The following is a 7634-nucleotide window of genomic DNA, read 5'->3' as shown; positions in this document are numbered from 1 at the left end:
ACGGAATATGAAACGATAAGCCATAATAAATGGTCGTAGGTTTCATGACCATTGAGTTTCCCGTCATTAAATTGCATTCAATTTATTTATTTATTTATTATTATTATTTATTTTTTTTGGGTTATTACACTAGAAGGGTACTCGCGTAATGCAGCGAGATACATCTTGATTTTAATATTTTATTTTATTCTTTATCTCAGTCAATGTTATAGTATGATCTTACGTAATTTTGAAAAAAACGATAATGTTTTTATTTTTGAATAAAATATAAATTTGAAAATATCATAAAAATTTGACAAAAATATATCGATATTATTATCAAATTAACTATTTAAAAATCCTATTTTTTGTGTATTTTTTTAATTTAATTTTTTATTATAATTTAATTTAGGTTCAATACCAAAGTAATTTATATTTTTTAATAATATAGTTTTGTTATAAAAATAATAATTAATTATTTTGTTAGAAGTCGATAATTATCCTAATTATATTTTAGATTTTTTATATTTTAAAATAAAATGTTTATCCTCCATTTGATTATATTTTTCCGCAGTTAGTGACACGAATTCAAACATGAAGCTTTAATAAGTTGTGCTTATGCATAATTTACTTGTAATCTTGAATTTCAAGTAATATGCATCAATATACAGTACTTCATGCATATAAAATGGTTTTTAAGAGTTTTTGTCAAATGTTTTATAATATAGTATAGATATATATATATTTATTCAAAAAAATTTAACTCGGTTTTTAAATTTTTAATCATGAGTATAATATTCATACAACTGATTAATACGTTTGAACTTTATAAAATTAACTCATAATCAATTGATTTATATGTTCAAATACAAAACAAGCATTGGACCCTACTAATACGGAAAAAATCAATCATCATCTCAATATGTGTGTGTGTAACAACCAAAAACAAGTGATGTGGCACAATGACGTTTGATAATTTCTCAAATATTGGATTGTGATGTTAAGTTGGTTATCTCACATTGATAAAAAAAGATTGACAAATGTTGGTGAATATACATCAAAAGATGAGATGATGAAATGAAACTTGAAACGCTTGGGTTGGTTAAATATAACTTTTAGCCATCTTTTTTTTTTTCAAAAAAAAAATGTTTAGAAAATCATCAATCTTTTTATTTGAATGTGTGATAACCATGTTATCGGTTAAAAAGTTTGGGGTTGTTTTTGAATAAGGATGGTAAGTTGAGGGGTTTACTTGGTTAATGTGATTAAATTATTTGTTTAAACCCTACCGCCTTATATATTGAATTATGTTTCTTAGATGAGATAATTGTTTTATCTCATTGGGTCGTGGAAGTAAAGTAAAAAAAAAGGTTGGTAAAGCTATCTGGGTGTGGTCTGAGCCGAGAGAAAGTACAACGAAGGGAAGAACAGAAGAAGAAGTTATTCTGTTATTCTTAATCTGATAATTGTTGTTGTTTGTCTTCATCTCTGTGAAATCTTAAGATGAATTTTATTTTACAAGTTTTCATCTTACAATGTTATACCGAACCGTGTGATTCTATACATGGGGAAGGTTTGGAAAACTGATGTTATGCTATTATTATCAAAATTTTGTATTTTAATATGTTAATATCAAACGATTGGAATAATTGTGACATAATCAGCAGAGGTGTATTATGGGATAATTGTGGCATAATCAGGAAAAACGTATTATGAGATAAGGGTGGCAAAATCAAGATGTGTATTTTGGGATAAAAGTGACATAATCAGAAAAAGAGTATTATGGTTATAAGGGTGACAAAATCAAATGAATGTGAAAACCGGGATTTTTGGTCGTATGTCAATCTGTTGTTGCATCCTTATGATGCGATGACTATGAGTTATCGTATCTGTATGATGCGATGAGTTATGTTTGTTGGATATATGTGCAAGAAAAAAGACTGTTCGGTGTTAACTATATTACTGATTGCATATGAACCTATGGGGTCACAGACAAAAAGCAATAATAATACTAATTAAATAATATATTTGTGATATATTATTATTCAATCAAAAAGAGTAAAACTTTATTTCATAATTATTTGGCTAAGTGAGTCGAAATAATGTCTATCAAATAAAATTGGGATATTAATTATATCCATGCGATTAATTAATTAAATATTTTATTATTTAAAAAAATTTAAATAATATTAAACGGGTTAAGTTAGTTTAATTAGATTAAACTAAAAATAAAAGGTTCATATGATGAAAAAGCTCACGAAAGTGGTTATAAAAGGAATAGGATTTATCCCTTCTCTAAAAAACGGAGCCCCCCATGCTTCCTAGGATTGATTTTCAGTCAAGAAGAGGAAGATTTTTTTTGTTTTGATTGAAGTACGGACTAGCATACGATTGGTGTTATTCATGTAGATATCGATAGAGGCGTTTTTGCTTGGATGCTTGTTTCTACATCAGTTTCTTCCAGATTTAAAATATAAGATTCAGATTTTGTCGTTATTAGTTTTATCTTTTGGTTGATCAATAAAATTCAATTGGATATTGGCTTTTTAGAAATCATTTTACATAAAGTATTTGTTTTTGTGTTGCGTTTATTTATGTTGTATGGATAAAAAGGTTTTAAACATACCCTACATTTCCAACAATGTTTATTACATCCTATTGATGCGAGGAGAATGTTTGTCACATCCTTGTGATATGAGGAGATTGACTTATCGCTTCTTATTGATACGACAAGTTGGGTTTATCGCACCAGTGTGCTGAGATAGGATTCTCACACCAGTGTGTTGCGAGGAAAATGAGGTTGTCTCATCCATATGAGGCAAGTAATTTATGATTTTATCTTTATGATGTGATGCGTTTTTGTATAACGCGATAAAGGAGTTATTTTATTATTTGACGCGATAAGTGGGTATTGTCTCATTATATTGGTGCAATAAAAGAGGTTTGTTTTGATAAAATGTAACACCCCCAAACACCACATTTGCATATAACACATATTTCATTACATGAAAATATAGTTTACATCACAAGGTCTCACTAGTACAAGGATTCTTATATGTACAAAATCTACATATGAAAAATTCCAAAAATAAATCATGTACTAACACATGTAACTTCAAAATAAGCACTCTTAAGCAGATCTTCAAAAGCAGACAACATGTTAGGAAAGTAATCACATTTTCCCTTTCCCCTTATTATCCCGGGACCCCGCCATTATTGCATAATTTTAAAACAGAAAATGAGGGTTAGACCATAAGGGTCTAGTGAGTAAATCTCTTCTTTGCAAACGTAAGATGATGAACACCAAAATATAATAAAGTATATTTGCTCAGAAATATTTGCAATATAATCAAATAATGCAATTCTCAATGACATGTATAATAGAATAAACTCTAGAACTTCAGTTCTATTAAATAAATACATCTGCTTAAAGATCCAACATTCTCAATATGAAACAAATATTGTGACCAAAGCTTTTTTAATCACCAAACCATTCCTTTGTAAATTTTAAAGAAAAGTTTTAAGGTAATACTTACCATTTATGACAAACCATTTTCCCCTTCTCAATAACATCTAAATTATTGTTTCTAATAGGAATAATATCTCTAATCAGGTCACAAAGAAATGATGAATTAAAGTTATTAAATCTGATTAGTAACAATAATAAGAGTTATATTATTAATCACGTATGACAATGCCTCCCTTATTCCAAGTACACATTTCCTTGATATGTCACCCTTATTCCTCCATCAAAACATGGCTACTTATCAGAACATACAAAAATCACCACGTCTGAAAGTACCCATTCCCAGTTCGAAGCCAGAACAGACAAAAGTCACCACGTCTGGGGGAACTACCACTTAAAACAAGTTTCATACCAAAACAGACTTACGTCACCACGCTTGGTAGAAACAGTTTTACAAAATCCACTTCCATACCAAAACAGACTTACGTCACCACGCTTGGTAGGAAGGTTTCCCAAAATATAGTTTCATACCAAAACAGACTTACGTCACCACGCTTGGTAGAAACAGTTTTACAAAATCCACTTCCATACCAAAACAGACTTACGTCACCACGTTTGGTAGGAAGGTTTCCCAAAATATAGTTTCATACCGAAACAGACTTACGTCACCACGTTTGGTAGAAACGTTTCCCAAAACCAAATTCCATACTAAAACAGACTTTCGTAACTACGCTTGGTAGAAACATATCTTTTATTTAAAAAGATATAAAATACCTCTTTTTACAATAACATAATTAAAACCAATAATAAACATCAATTTGTAAAATTTCCAAGAAAGCCCAACACTCATCAAATAAACACCCGGACAAGTAATCCGGACAACACTGTCCCTTTGTCCGATGTATCAAATTCGGATAACACTATTTGTCCGATTTATCAAATTTGGACAAAATAATCCGCACAATCTTTGGTCGATTTAAAACTAAACCGCTCGGTTTATAAGTTAATCCGTATGACCCTTAGGCGATTTAAGGCTAAACCGCATAAAGCTTGGTCGTATTCCTACTTCTCCGATCAAAACCTTTGACCGATTTACATAGTTCAACATCTTGCTAACTCATTAAATCGTACATTTCTTGAGCGATTTATAACTAAATCGGACAACACGTGTCCGGTTTAGAACCAATCCGGACAACACTATGACCGGTTTAAGGTAATCCGGTCACTCTTTATCCGGATAAAAACCCTTAAATCGTACAAACAGTTTTTAAAGGTAGTATGCAGTTCTAAAACGACAATCAAAGCTTTTAAAGAGTGTTTTCAGAAATTACTCACCTTTAAGTAAAAACTCAGTCTTGAAGAAGATGAAAGCCAAATTGATCCCAAACTTGTTCTCCGGATAAGCAATCCAATACTCTCAAAGTTTCTAAATGAAGCATAAAAGAATAGCTTCTTCCACAAAATAGCTATTTATACTTTCCAAATATGGAAAGTCGGCTACCTCACCCCCACATGCATGCATTCCTTCACACACATACACACACACACACACACATATATATATATATAATATCATGCATATATACATATAAAACATATATATATATATACATCTACATATTATGCATATATCCCTATGCATAAAATACATATACTTACACATTTTAACCCATGTAAGCATATATCCATATAAACAATTAATTCACATAATAAATACCTTGGGTAATAACCAGGACCCGATTATCACATTATTCACCCTTCAAAAGAATTCTGTCCCGGAATTCCTTTAATCAAAGAGTCATGGATAATCTGCTCTCATTTCTGACTCTAATTCCCAAGTTGCTTCTGGTCCTTTGTGAAACTTCCACTGAACCTTAACCAGATTAATTTATTTGTTTCTCAACACCCTGATCTTTCGGTCAATCACGAATTCTGGTGTTTCCACAAAGTTCAGCTTACTGTCCAGTTTGACCTCTGGTAATGGTACAGCAAGACTCGAATCAGCTAAACATTTCCGCAAATTCGATACATGGAAAGTGCTGTGAATCAGACTTAATTCTTCTGGTAGTTCTAACTGGTACGCCACTGGCCCGATTCATTTACATATTCTGAACGGCCCAACATACCTTGGACTGAGCTTACCCTTCTTCCCAAATCTGATGACACCCTTCCATGGCGAAACTTTCAACATCACAAAATCACCTACACAGAAAAGTTATCAGCATAACTTTTCTGGCGATCTTGTGCTATTCTGATTCTTTCTCGGACCTGTTCAATCTTCTCAGAAGTTTCTTGAACAATTTTAAGATCCGTTAATTGCCTCTCACCCACTTCGTTCCAACACAACGGCGTTCGGCATTTACGTCCATACAATACTTCATATGGTGTCGCTTGGATGCATGAATGATAACTGTTGTTATACGCAAACTCTATTAGTGGCAAATGATCTTCCCACGATCCTCCGAAGTCAATGATACAGCTTCTTAACATATCTTCGAGAGTCTGGATAGTTCTTTCACTTTGCCCGTCTGTTTGCGGATGATATGCTGTACTTAACCGAATTTCAGATCCCAGAGTTTTCTGTAAACTTTCCCAAAACTTTGAGGTGAAACGACTATCTCTATCAGAAGCAATAGACAGTGGAACATCGTGTCTGGTTATAATTTCTTTGATATAAGTCTATGCCAGCTTTTCTAGAGAGTAATTTTCTCTTATAGGTAGAAAATGTGCTGTCTTAGATAGGCGATCAACAATTACCCAAATCGCGTCATACCCCTTTGGAGATTGAGGTAACTTCATGATGAAATCCATCGTAAGGTGATCCCATTTCCACACAGGGATCTCCAAAGATTGAAGACTTCTATATGGTTTCTGATGTTTGATCTTAACTTGTAGACACGTTAAGCACTGTTCCACATATCTAGCTATATCTTTCTTCAATCTGGGCCACCAATAAAAAGATTTTAGATCTCGATACATCTTATTGGTACCTGGATGAATAGAGTATCGAGATTTATAGCTTTCATTCAAAATAACTTTCCGGATATTCCTAAAGCTTGGCACCCAAATTCGTCTTTGAAAGCACATAATTCCTTTGTCGTTTGGTTCCAAGGTTGAAATCATTTTACCCAACCTTTCTGACTTAATAAAATCTTCTTTCATAGTTTCCTTCTGACATCTCAGAATTTCTTAATGGATATCAGGGACTAAACTTATTCTCATTGCCACAGTTTTAATAGTCTCACTCCTTTCTTTTCTACTTAAAGCGTCAGCTACCACGTTGGCTTTTCCTGGATGGTAAAAGATTTCACAGTCATAATCATTAACAAGTTCAATCCACCGACGCTGTCGCATATTTAAATCTTTCTGGTTGAACATATGCTGTAGACTTTTGTGATCGGTATAAATCTGACACCTTGTCCCCAGAAGATAATGTCTCCATATTTTTAGAGCAAACACTACTGCGGCTAACTCCATATCATGGGTCGGATACTGCTTCTCATGATCTTTCAATTGTCTTGACGCATAAGATATTACCTTTCCTCTTTGCATCAAAACACATCCCAATCCTAACTTTGAAGCATCATTGTACACCACAAAATTTTCGGATCCATCAGGTAGGGTTAACACCGGCGCACTACAAAGGTGATCTTTCAATAGTTGGAAAGCTTCTTGCTGTTCTTTTTTCCACTAAAATTTGACGTTCTTCCGAGTCAATTTGGTCAGTGGCATGACTATCTTAGAAAAGTCCTGAATGAACTTACGATAGTAACCTGCCAAACCAAAAAAGCTATGGACTTTAGAAGGAGTCTTTAGAGCTTCCCACTTTTCAACTGCTTAGATTTTAGCTGTATCTACTTTCACCCCTGCTTCTGAGATAACGTGACCCAAGAATTGGACTTTCCTTAACCAGAATTCATACTTGGACAACTTGGCATATAACTTTTCTCTTTTCAACAATTTCAGTATCAGGCGAAGATGTTCCGTGTGCTCTTCTTCAGTCTCAGAGTGATCAACCCGTCGAGAATTAACAACTTTAGAAAATACAGACAACAAATCTCTTTGTTAGCGACTCTCTCAAGTCTACTTCCCATATCATCCAAGTTGACGTGCAAACATTGGCTCTGCTTAGAGTCAAAGGCACTTTAACACTTTCAAAGCGATCAACCCGTCAAGAAGTGTCATTGGT

Source organism: Cynara cardunculus, assembly GCF_001531365.2.
Source record: "Cynara cardunculus var. scolymus isolate 2C chromosome LG 16, CcrdV1, whole genome shotgun sequence".
Lineage (NCBI taxonomy): Eukaryota > Viridiplantae > Streptophyta > Magnoliopsida > Asterales > Asteraceae > Cynara > Cynara cardunculus.
Note: the sequence above shows the minus strand (reverse complement) of the source record.